This window comes from Salvelinus sp. IW2-2015, unplaced genomic scaffold (assembly GCF_002910315.2).
Source record: "Salvelinus sp. IW2-2015 unplaced genomic scaffold, ASM291031v2 Un_scaffold803, whole genome shotgun sequence".
Classification (NCBI taxonomy): Eukaryota; Metazoa; Chordata; class Actinopteri; order Salmoniformes; family Salmonidae; genus Salvelinus; species Salvelinus sp. IW2-2015.
Window position 1 is genome coordinate 1,043,827 of NW_019942617.1, and position 12,964 is coordinate 1,056,790.

General features: G+C 48.3%; 2 pseudogenes; both read right to left on the reverse strand.

The window, feature by feature from the left end:
* The window catches only part of LOC112068948 (zinc fingers and homeoboxes protein 1-like), a 6,844-nt pseudogene extending 1,802 nt beyond the window's left edge, over window positions 1–5,042 (reverse strand).
* Window positions 5,043–5,149: 107 nt separating this feature from the next.
* LOC112068949 (ATPase family AAA domain-containing protein 2-like) overlaps window positions 5,150–12,964 on the reverse strand; it is a 16,988-nt pseudogene continuing 9,173 nt past the window's right edge.

Genomic DNA, 12,964 nt, shown 5'->3' on the forward strand with positions numbered 1-12,964 from the left:
AGCGAACCACTCTCTCACCTGCTCGTATCCCATACTAGACTTGGTCACAAGCTCATCCAGGGCCTGCTCATTCAACAACTTGTGCTTCAGGTAATACTCCTTCAGAATGTCTTTCCCAGACTTCAACTTGATGATGGGCAGTGGTGTGACTTCTCCGTGCTGGTTGACCTCTTGCCTTCCTGCCCGAGACCTCCCCCAGCCTCGGTTACGGTATCCTGTCTGATCCTCTTCTTGCGCTGTGTTTTGATGTGCTAAATTGAAACGTGGCCTGTTCGTCCCTGCAAGCCATGGCCAAGCGATATAGCCGGTTAGGTCGTGTGAAGAACCCTTGAGGTTGCCGTTCTGTGGAGGGAGAAGCGGAGAGAGTTACCGCTGGAAGAGCAGTATCTCCGAACTCAACAGCCCTGATCTGAGCGTAGACCCTGCGGCAGGCCCGCCGTATCCTGACTGCCGAAGAGAGGCTATGGTGCGAAGAGTGAATGTCCTGAGTCTGTGAGGGAAGTGGCGAGGACCCCCGACACGGAGGAAAGGGATGCGTGGGGACGCCCCGCTCAGCATTGCGGTACGCGAACACAGAAGGCACTCTTCAGGGACGTGGAGCTGCTCGGGGGTTTTCTTGTCCGAATGGCCTCCCATCGTGTGACCACCCACCTGTATTTGCCCTGGGCCGGGCCGGCTATCCCGGAGGTCATGAGCCTGGCGATCTCCGCGTCGCTGGCGAAGTGGTTCTTCAGGTAGCTGGCTTTCAGCTCCGCCAGCTGCTCCTTGGACTTCTTGGGCCGCATTCCAAAGTGGTCGGCGCTGAGGGCCGAGTTCTCCTGTGGGGTCAGGGAGGGAGGCTGGACAGTGGTGGCTCTCTTCATCTCACTGACGGCTGGGCTGGTCTGGTGGGAGGACATCTTGGGGACCTGGCTGTGGCTTGGCATCCCTGCTACTGTCAAGGTGATGGGTGTGGTCACAGGCGTGCCAACCTGTTCAGAGTTTAGAAAAGTTTCAATCACTCCACAATATTACAACAACTGACAAGACATATTGAGTTGAGAAACTATAAAACAGAAAATATGACATTACATCATCCACAATGTCATCAATAAGTACCAACCTGTGTAAAAACCAGGCCTGGCTGCCCTACTATCTGACAGGTCTGGAGGATAGACTGCAGGCCGTTGGCCGCAGCAGAGAGCTGGTGGGCCGGGATAACAGTGATGGTCTGAGGCACTGTGTGCACAGTCCCGTTGAACTGCTTTCTCCTGGCCTCCTCCACCTCAAATCAAAAAGTGGATTTGTCATATGCACAGGATAGACGTAGTGTAAATGGTACAATGAAATGTGTACTTGCAAGCGCCCCCTTCAACAGAGCGACAACAATTAAAACATATATATTCAATGAGTGAAAATATGTTTTAAAAAGCACAATTAAAAACACTATGTCCCCCCAAAAATGTAACTCTCTGGTATAAGACAAACATGAATCTAACAGAAAAAGCACCTCCTCGGGTGTCCAGCTGACCCCGTGCTTCAGACGCTGGGCAGAGAACCAGATCTTTATCTGTTCCTCACTGAATTTGGTCTGAGCCGACAGACCCATGATCTCTGATACTGAAGGGTACGGGAACTTCTTGTAGGTGTTGACCAGGACTGTGTTGGTATCCATGGATTGGTTGTATGAGGGGATGCTGCTGACGGGGATGAGGAGCTGGGCTTGGGCGCTCTGCGGGGAGGGAGGGAGAAAGAGAACGCAAGAGAGAGAGTAGKGAGCAAGAGCAGAGAGAGAGAGGTTTTAGTCACTTTTTTATCAGTAACATTACATWGTATCAACAGCAGTGAAAGGTGATTTGTTTTATACKATTTACAATTTCAAAGAATTTGAAAATATGATCACCTGCTGGGCCTGCAGAGCTYAGAGGACCTGGGCCAGACCAGGAGGGAGCTGGAGTCCAGACATATTGGAGCTGAGGACAGAAGATTTCTTATGCTCTGATGACATCATATTGGGAATGTTCAGGAGAACACTGTGTTTCATGGACTCAGTGTAATGTGGGCTCATCTTCTCTACAGGAGTGAGGGAACCCAGCCCCAGAGGTGCTTCGATAGGCTCCTGCTCCCCTTCACTCTCTCCCATCCCGTCACTCTCCTCGGCTGCTTTCAGAGACACGGCGATCCTCTTCGGTTCCGATTTACCCCTCATTTTCATGATGGGGGTTTTGCTGAGTGAGATGCCAGCTGAGGCGGGGTCATCACTCTCTTCCGTCTCATGCTGTGTGTAACCCCCATCCGAGAGAAGGTCACTGAGCGTCTGCTCCAGGGTTGGTTGGTTGCTGCGTTTCACTCCTGTGCAGGTGACACCGTCCTCTCCGCTGGAATGACTGATGTCGTGCTCTGGAAAGTAAATTGCCCAGCGATGTTAGTTTAACCACATCAGAGAACAAGGGTCATTTTCAGGAGTAGAGCACACCATAGCAGATCGGTTTTGAAACAGGTCAATATGGGCATTTCATATAGGTTTCACTCGGTTTCAAAAGCTTTTCTCCTGTTTAGTGCCAACAGAACAAAATCAAATCACATTTTATTTGTCACATGCTTGGTAAACAYCAGGTGTCGACTGCTTACTTACAGGTCGTTCCCAACAACGCAGATAGAAAGATAAGAGAAAAGGAAAAATAATAACACAAGTAATAGCACCTAGCCGTGCTGCTGCTTCAGTTTCAACTGTTCTGCCGGCCGGCTATGGAACCCTGACCTGTTCACCGGACGTGCTACCTGTCACAGACCTGCTGTTTTCAACTCTCTAGAGACAGCAGGAGCGGTAGAGATACTGTCAATGATCGGCTATGAAAAGCCAACTGACATTTACTTCTGAGGTGCTGACTTGGTGCACCCTCGACAACTACTGTGATTATTATTATTTGACCATGCTGGTCATTATAGAACATCTTGGCCATGTCTGTTATAATCTCCACTCGGCACAGCCAGAAAGAGACTGGCCACCCCTCATAGCCTGGTTCCTCTCTAGGTTTCTTCCTAGGTTTTGGCCTTTCCAGGGAGTTTTTCCTAGCCACCGTGCTTCTACACCTGCATTGCTTGCTGTTGGGGTTTTAGGCTGGGTTTCTGTACAGCACTTTGATAATCAGCTGATGTAAAAAGGGCTATATAAATACATTTGATTTAATATATCCACTGAGTAACAATAACTAGGCTATATACAAGGGGTACCAGCACCGAGTCAATGTGCAGGGGTACGATGTAATTGAGGCAGATATGTACATATAGGTAGGGACAAAGTGACTAGGCAACAAGATAGATAAACAGTGCAGCAGTAAGTGATGAGTCAAGAGTGCAAAAAGGGTCAATGCAGATAGTTAGTCCGGGTAGCTATTGGTTAACAGTTTTAGGCTTGGGGGTAGAAGCTGTTCAGGGTCCTGTTGGTTCCATACTTGCCGTGCGGTAGCAGAAAGAACAGTCTAGGACTTGGGTGGCTGGAGTCTGACAATTTTTAGGGCTTTCCTCTGACACCACTTGGTATAAAGGTCCTGGAGGCATGGAGCTCGGCCCCAGTGATGTACCGGAACGTACGCACTTCCCTCTGTAGCGCCTTGCGTGGGATGCCAAGCAGTTGCCATACCAAGCGGTGATGCAGCCAGTCAAGATCGAGCCAGGTGATAACATTTCAAGAAACAGATGTGAGCAACATGTTGAAGATGAATAAAAACCCTTCCCCACCTGTCTCTGGGTCAGTGGAGACCACAGCGGCTGTCTGTAAGTCCCTCTGCAGCGCTCTCAGCTCCATCCTTCCCCTCCCCCACATGCATGTCTGCATCCTGCTCCTCCATCACGTTAGAAGAAGGCAGGACCATGCAAGGTGTTGTTGACTTCCTCCTGCTTGCCATGGTGTAGGTAGGCTATCCTCCAAGATAACTTTGTGTAAAGAGATGTGGCTGGAATGGATGACCTTCCGCTAGTGATGGTTTGATTCACATACTAAAACCTCCAATATTTTCATCTGTGGACTGAAATAAAATAAAAAATGTATTTGACAGGTTCCATCCAATATAGTTTCACTTGAACAGCTACAATCTGTATGGATTACTGCATAATGGTAATAGCACGTCGCTGTACAGTAATTACAGTGAAGTTGAAATGTGTCCTAGCTATACCACCTTTGCATGTGAAACCTATTACAATGATTATTTCTGCCACACGACTGCAACTTGTTTGTAGCTACTGTCTAGGTTTGTAGAGCTGGTCATTACAATACGTTTGCCCAATTGCTCTTAATGCCATTTGTTTATGTAGAAAAAAAATATTGCTATCCAGTGTAACTATAGCAAATTGATTATCTCATAGATTGCTAGCTATCCAGATCTAGCAACAACCTAGCTTCAATTTCTGCATCTAGCCAGCCAGTTACACCTGGGATAGACATTGCGGCTGGAAGCCAAATACTGTAGCTAGCTAGCCACCCCAGTAGGAGTACAGCAGCTGAGTTTGCGTTTACTTACCAGGACAAGAGGTAGCTTCTGCGCAGGCTCTCCTGCCCCCGCAATTTGTCTTAGGTTCCGTCTAACGTTAGCTAGCCTACCTCTGAACAGTTCAGCCCGAGCTCTCTGCCGGACTGCAGTAGTTTTGCTCGGAGGCAGGCGAGTCCAGTTCACCGCTGTCTGCAGATGAAAACATGGAACATTTTCGCTGCAACAGTTCTTTTCCCGACTGATATCCCTTTACAGACGTATTCAAAAAAGGCAGGAAGCCACTACATTAGTCTCTTCAAGCAAGCCATTTGTCCATCAAATTATATCACACCTTGTGTTCTTTTTTAATGGCAGTTTTTAATGATTAAGCGGCGTCATCACGTTAATGCGATACGTCTTGACGTCATTCACAGGCGACACTGTCACGCATGCATGGAGAAATGTTGCTTCAAATAAAATGTCTATCAACCAATAGAAGCATTTAAAAGTGACGGTCCTGACGTTTGTATGCATACAGTATTTATCGTTACCGTCTGACCACAAAAAAACCCTGAGGCTGCACCATGCTCAGTTTGTATTCCGCTATAAACAAAGAAGTTACTGGRAATAGATATTTTTCAACCAGTTAACACATCACAATATCGTCTTTCCTTTATGGTATAACAAGACACAAGAACAAATACTTGTAAAAAAACACTTTAATTAAATAAAAGAAACAGTATACAAGTTGTTAGGAAATACACATCTGTATATTTCTATCAAAATATAGTTATAGACTTGTTCTTTATACATTTAGACAACGGGGAAATACTACGTGCAATCCATGACTAGCTACATCTTTATTGTATAAAACTCATTATGAAAAGTCTTCAATTTCATTTTCCATTTCCTGGAAAGAGAATAAGAAAACATTAGAAAACATAGAAAAACTCAATTTATGGGGCATTGTTCAATGATATGTTTCATAAGTGCACTTATACATTTAAAAAAAATACATAGTACAAATTAAAATGTATAGAATGACAAACCTTCAGCAGGGCAGTCTTGTCGTAGTCTTTGCGGTGTCTGTAGATACTCTGACACAACAAGGCGTATAGCTTCTCCAGTTGATAGACCTCATATCCCTCAGTCTTAGACACCGCTCTCTGAAGCAGCTCCTGAAATGAAGGAGCAGAAAACCAGCTCAGCACTGAGGTCTTATATCCTCCATCTTTGTCTAAAGGAAGAAGGTGCCTCKGTCTGATTCCAGATCCGTTTGTGCTCTTGCCAACTCTATTGCTGTCATTGTCAAGCRAAGTTCCAATAGACTGCCACTGGCTAGTTGCCTTAACCACAGATCTAGGATCAGTTAACAACCTCATTAGGAGGCTCGGGCGACGACCTGACCCTGGACCAGCTGCAGTGATAATCTGTTACCTTTAGTTTGTTGTGATCCACCACAGGGGGCTTTGTCTTCTGGTCCAGTATCTCCTGGTCAACATCCATCCCCTGGTACTTCAAGCCCCGCGTCGCACGCCTCACTCCTACTTCTGACAAGAGGACAGAGGGACGGAGTGAGTGTACAATTCAACAAAGTTCACTTAAAAACAACAGAGTGTCATTGTGGGAAGGGAGGCTGCAAACCTGTGGTATTCTCTTCCTCCACTTCCACTCTCTGAGGCTCAGTTTTGTCTGTAGTGGACGCCTGCCTCTGGGTGAATGAGGAAAAAGTTGAAAACAGAGAAATGCAATCAATTCAGCAGGAGAATCATCCATACAAAAAGCAACATCCATTTTACAACAAAAMAACATACATTGTCTCCCCCTTCTGGTAAGATGTGGTTTTCCTGGGCGCCAACCACCACTACAGGGTCCTGGGTGCCCTCACTGCTCTGGTCTCCAGCCCTAGCCTCCACAGCTGCCTCCACCCTGGGCTGGGTAGCCTCCYTTGTAGCCTGGCTAGCCTCCTCCGTGGTCCGGCTGTCCTTAGTGMCTTTSTCCATGGGCTGGCTGTCCTGGTTCTCCTGTTGGGCTGGTTCCTCCTGCTCCATGGGGGTCTCCTCAGCCCCAGTGATCTCCAGCTCCTCCAGGCCTGACTCTCAGCATCACCACCCTCCTCCTCCTCACTCTCTGCCCCTCTCCTCTCCTCCCTCTCCAGACTCCACAACAGCAGAGTGGTCTTTAGAAGTGTGAGGAGAGGACCTTTTCCTGATGATGCCGTTGCACCAGCGGCTCTTCCTGCGCTTCTTCTTCTGAGCTGCTGAAGAGTAGATGACCAGATAATCAAAGCCAATTCAAAAACCACCTTTATGAATGACTGTGTTAAACATGGTGAGAGAAACTGACAAGGTTGTTATCATCGGTCTGTCATTACCAGCAGTTAGTAGAGGATAGATCTGGAAAGCCTCCGTAGTCTGTCTGCAGAGTAGTGAAATGCTAACCTGTGTAGCATTGTGTGTCTGTACATTATTGAGATGCTTGCTAACCTGAAGGGCGTGGTGTGGTCACAGCTGAGGGAGCAGCAGCGTAGACTCTTTAGAGGGCCTGCTGCATCGGTGCTCTTGGCATCCACTGATCTTGTCTTGGGATGAACGTGATAGTAGGATGGAGCGCGAACCTTGAAGTGGAGCAACCTGGAAGTTAAGAGAGAGGCAGTTCATATTTAAATCTATCAGGGACGTCTTTCTTTCATCCATCCAGAAGGAGAGAGCACAGATCAACTGGTCCCTGAACTCTAGAACCCTCTGTCTGGAACTACTCTGCACCAATAGAATAACACCTGACCTCTTGTGCTGCGGGACTCCTTGATATCCTCGCAGATCTTCTCAAAGTCTTCATCCAGTTCGTCTTTGACGATGGCCTGAACAGTGTCCTTCAGAGCACAGGCTCTGTGGCGATCTGACGATCTGGAAAACATCCAGTACAGACTTGTCATCAGTATGATTATGAAGTGATGAATGGATAGATTCATAATTAATAGTTGGCTGAATAAAGTAATGAATGATTAGTTGAATACATACATTTATTAAATAAATGAAACAATTCTCCCTGAACAGAATACAACACATCTGTGAAAATTCTGGATATGCCTATTTCCTACCTGAAGATCTTTGTCAGGGTTTATTCCAGACAGTTCTTCCAGATGAATCCACGTCGTGTACAAACTCCTTCACGGTCACGTACTTGTGAGTGTGCGATGTTGGAGAGGACAGTGGACAGTCCATGGGCTGCTCTATAACTGTAGCATAGTCAGGTACCTAGACAAGACATGACCCGATCCATCAAAACAACAGGTCAGCCATTCTCCAAGTGATAGAGATTCTACCATGTCCATGTTTAGACAACATCTGGCCTCTTCTCTTATTTAACCCTCATCTGATGTTATACATGGCTCAGAGCGCAGCCCCTCTAGAACGTAGCCTCCCCCACCTCTAGAACACAGCCCCCCCCCCTAGAACACAGCCCCCCCTCTAAATGCAGCAATTGATGGTCAGTCTCACCTCCTCCAGGTCGACGGGCTTGGTGAAGGCCTTGAAGCGTTGTCCTGAGAGAGGCGTTCGTGACATCACGCAGACAGAGGCGAGCTCCCTGAGAGTGTCTTCCTCCTGCTCCTCCAATCGCTGCTGCTCCTTCTCCGTCAGCATTCTCGGGGAAGAGGGAGCACCGGGGAGCACCTCCAGGCTGCAAGCACTGGGAGGAGGACAGGGGGTAATGACTAACCACAACGATGAGCGAGTGCTGACAGCTTTGGTACAAGAACGTGCCTCCTCTAATTTTCTACTGCTTGATTACCAGCACCTCATACAATACTTACTAGTTGTGAAGTTGATCTGTTTAACCATTTGGACCATTATCCAGGGATTCCACTAAAATATCTCAGAGTACGGTGCAGTCTTACCTGCTTTCTTCTTGGATGCAGGAGCTTTGGCAGCTGTTTAGGATGAGATCGTCAAAGAAGTTCCTTCTCTCCTGTGGGGTGGGACCTGCACCTGGAGCACCTCTCCATACTCAGCACAGAACAGGTCCTGGACCTATGGGGGACATTTACCAAGATGGATCACCAGGTGAACATAACATTCAGATGAATAGGAATGAACGAGATCTTCTGACTGATCCCCTGCTGAAGGCCCAATTCCAACCCTCCAGCCCATCCCACAGGGGAGGGAACGAGTGCACATTTCTAGGCTTGTGCCCCCGTTGGTGATTAGATCTCTTTTAGTCCTCCTTTGGACTAATCTTCCAAGAGTCCCTAAAAACATCAAAATCCTTACAATCACATATAACGCACACAGAACAAATACACTGCCATATTGGTGATGTTACGCAGGGTTTCACTAATCCTGTTAGACTGGCTGTGGGGCGGTGTGTTCATAATCGTTAGACTGCTGTGTGGCAGTGTTGCTTCCTAATCTAACTGTGCTCACTACATCCTGTTAGAACTGCTGTGGGGCGGGTGTTCCCTAACATCCTGTTGACTGCTGGTGGGGGACGTTTTCACTACATCCGTTTAGAGGCTGTGGGGCGGTGTGCTTCACTACATACCTGTTAGACTGTCTGTTGGGGCGGGTGTTCACTTCACATCCTGTTCAGACTGCTGTGGGCGTGTTCACTACATCGCTGTTAGACTGGCTGTGGGGGCGTGTGTTCAACTACATCCTGTTACGGACTGCGTGGGGCGGTGTGTTAACATCTGTTAGACTGCTGTGGGGCGGTGTGTTCAACTACATTTCCTGTTAGGAACTGCTGTGGACGTGTGTTCACGTACATCCTGTTAGACTGTTGGGAGCGGTGTGTTCACTTACATCCGTTAGACTGCTGTGGCGGTGTCGGTTCAAGTACATCCTGTTAAGACTGCTGTGGGCGGGTGTTCACTACATCCTGTTAGCATGTGTGGGGCGGTTCTTTGTTACGTACATCCGGTTAGACTGCTGGTGGGGCGTGTGTCACTACATCCTGTTAGACTGCTGTGGGCGGTGGTTCACTGACATCCTGTTGACGCATGTGGGCGTGTGTTCACTACATCCTGTTAGACTGCTGTGTGGCGCGTGTGTTCACTACATCTGTTAGACTGCGTGGGGCGTGTGTTCACTACATCCTGTTAGATGCTGTGGGCTCCTGTTATACATCCTGTTAGACTGCTGGGCGGTGTGTTCACTCATCCTGTTAGACATGTCTGTGGGGCGGGTGTGTTCACACATCGTACTCTGTGCGTTGCTTCCCTGTAGACCTGCTGTGGGGCGGTGTGTTACTACATCCTGTTTAGACTGCTGTGGGCGGGTGTGTTCACTACTCCTGTTAGAATGCTGTGCGGGCGGTGTGTCTACATCTGTAGACTGTTGCAGTCTGTTAGACATGCTCTGGCTGACACTGACTGTGTGGCGGTGTGTTCACTACATCCTGTTAGAAGCTGTGGGGCGGTGTGTTCACTACATCCTGGTTAGACTGCTGTGGGCGGTTGTGTTCACTACATCCTGTTAACTGGTGCTGGGGCGGTGTGTTCACTACATCCTGTTAGAACTGCTGTGGCGGTAGCTTCACTACGATTCCCGTTAGGACTGCTGTGGGGCGTGTGTTACTACATCCCGTTTAGACTTGCTTGGGCGGTGTTTCACTACACCCTAGAAGCTGTGGGCGGTGTTTTCACACAGCCCGTTAGATTGCTTGGGCGTTGTTCACTTACATTCCGTATAGACTTGCGTATGGCCGATGTGTTCAACTACATCCCGTTTAGACTCTGTGGCGTGTGTTCACTACATGCCGTTAGACTGCTGTATGGGTTCACTACATTCCGTTAGACTGCTTGGGGCGGTCGTGTTCACTACATCCTGTTAGACTGCTGTGGCGCTTGTTCACTAATTCCTGTAGACTGTGGGCGTGTTCACGACATCCTTTAGACTGCCTGGCGGTTTCATACATCCTGTAGAAGCGTGGGGCGGTTTCACTACATCCTTAGGAACTGCTGTGGGGCGTGTGTTCACTACAATCCGTATAGACTCTGTGGGCGGTGGTTCACTACATCTGTTAGACTGCTTGGGGCGTGTGTCACTAACATCCTGTGAGCTCTGTGGGCGGATGTTGTTCACTACATCCTGTAGAATGCTGTGGGGCGTTTCACTACATCCCGTTAGATCTGTGGCGGTTTCAATTAGTTCACTACATCCCGTTAGACTCTGTGGGGCGGTGTGTTCACTACATCACGTTAGACTGCTGGGGGCGTGGTTCACTACATCCCGTTAGACTCTGTGGGGCGGTGCGCACTACATCTGTAGACGCATGTGGCGTGTGTTTCACTACTCCTGTTAGACTGCTGTTGGCGGTGGTTCACTACATCCTGTTAGACTGCTGTGAGCGTGTGTTTCATACATCCTGTTAGACTGCTGTGGGCGTGTTTGTCACTACATCCTGTTAGACTGCTGTGGGCAGTGTGTTCACTACATTCCTGTAGACTCGTGAGCGGTGTGTTCACTAATCCGTTAGACTGCTTGGGGCCGTGTGTTTCACTACATCGTTAGACTGCTGTGGGCGTGTGTCACTACACCTTTAGGACTGCTGTGAGCGTGTGTCACTAATCCTGTTAGACTGCTTGGGGCAGTGTGTTCACACATCTGTTAGACTTGCTGTGATGGCGGTGGGTTATTACATCCTGTTTTAACTCTGTGGGGCGGTGGTTCCACTACATCCTGTTAGACTGCTGTGGGCGGTTGTGTTCACTACCATCCTGTTAGACTGCTGTGGAGCGGTGTGTTCACTACATCCTGTTGAATGTTGTGGCGTTGTTCACTACATCCGCTAGACGCTTGGGGCGGGTGTTTCACTAACTCTGTTAGATGCTGGTGGTGGCGTGTGTTCACTACATCTGTTAGACTGCTGTGGGTCGGTGTTCACTACATCCTGTAGGACTGCTGTGGGCAGTTGTGTTCACACGTCCTGTAGGGACGTGTGGCGTTGTTCACTACATCCTGTTTAGACTGCTGGGGCAGTGTGTCATAACATCTGTTAGACTGGTGGGGCGTGTGTTCACTACATCCTGTTAGGGCAATCTAGCTTTAAGACGGCGAGATGTGTTCACACATCCTGTTAGACTCGTGTAGGCGGTAGTTGCACATACATCCTGTTAACCTGCTGGTGCGGCGATGTGCCACTACATCCTGTTAGAACTGTGTGGAGCCAGTTTATGTTCACCCTAGCATCACTGTTAGACTGCCTTGACCGTGTGCTGTGTTCACTACAGCCTTAGACTGCTGTCCTAGGTTGCGGTGTCACTACATCCTGTTAGACCTGCTGGAGCGATCGTGTGTCAACTTACATTCTTGACTGCTTGTAGTTCACGATACATCTGTGAGGTCTGCTTGCACAGGCAGTGTGTCACTACGACCTGTTAGACTGCTTAGGACGAGAGAATGCGCAGAAAGTGATTGTTACTACATCCTGTTAGACTGCTGTGGGCGGTGTTCACTACATCCTGTAGACTGCTGATGGGAGTGATGTCACAACGGTCAGTGTGTAGACCTGCTGTGTGGTGTGGCACTACATCCTGTTAGACTTGCCGATTGGGCGGTGTTCACCTACATCCTGTTAGACTCTGTGGCGGTTTCAACTAACCGTAGACTCTGATGGACGGTTGTGTTCACTACATCCTGTTAGACGGCTGTGCGGTGGGTTGGTGCGACTACAGCCTTAGGACTGCTGGGGGCGTTTGTCTTCACACTCCGGTTAGACTGCTTATCGGGCGAGTGTCACACATCCTTTAGACTGCTGTAGGCGGTGTGTTCACTACATCCTGTTAGATGCTGTGGCGTGTGTTCACTACATCGTTAGATGCTTGACGGTGTAATGTTGTGTCACTAATCCTGTTAGATGCTGTGAGCGGTGTGTCTGGTCTACAGTACCTACCTCAGGGGAGAGCTGTCTGTGGGACATTACAGTGCCAGCAGCAGGATGTGAGAATGATGGATGTCTGTAACCAAGCTGGAGGAAGGAGCCTTTGAGACAGACCCCACCGTATGTCCACCACGCTGGATCGTGGGATTAAAAGTACTGGACGTCTCTTTGCCTCAAGAACATCTACAACACGAACAATCATTACAGAACAGTGTTTATAGGACATGCATGCCTCCGCAAGAAACTCTACAAGTCCAACACGACCATCAACTGCCATCAAACAAACCAAATACGTCCATTCTTGGTTCAGCAAACAAACATCCAAAGAACATCAATCTGTCATCCTCTGGTCATCAATACAAGACATCCAATGAAACATCAATGCTCAATGTCCATCCTCTGAGGTTCATCCAATACAAGGACAAATTCAAATGAACATCAATGCTGTCCATCTCTGGGTTCATCAATACAAGACATCAATAACATCAATGCTGTCCACTCTGGGTTCATTCCCAATACAAGACATTCAATGGAACATCAATGCTTCCATCTCTGGGTGCATCTCAAAAGTCTTTTTTAGACTCCTCTCTCCTCGGACCTCTCCAAATATCGAAGAACAAGGAAAGGAACTAAAA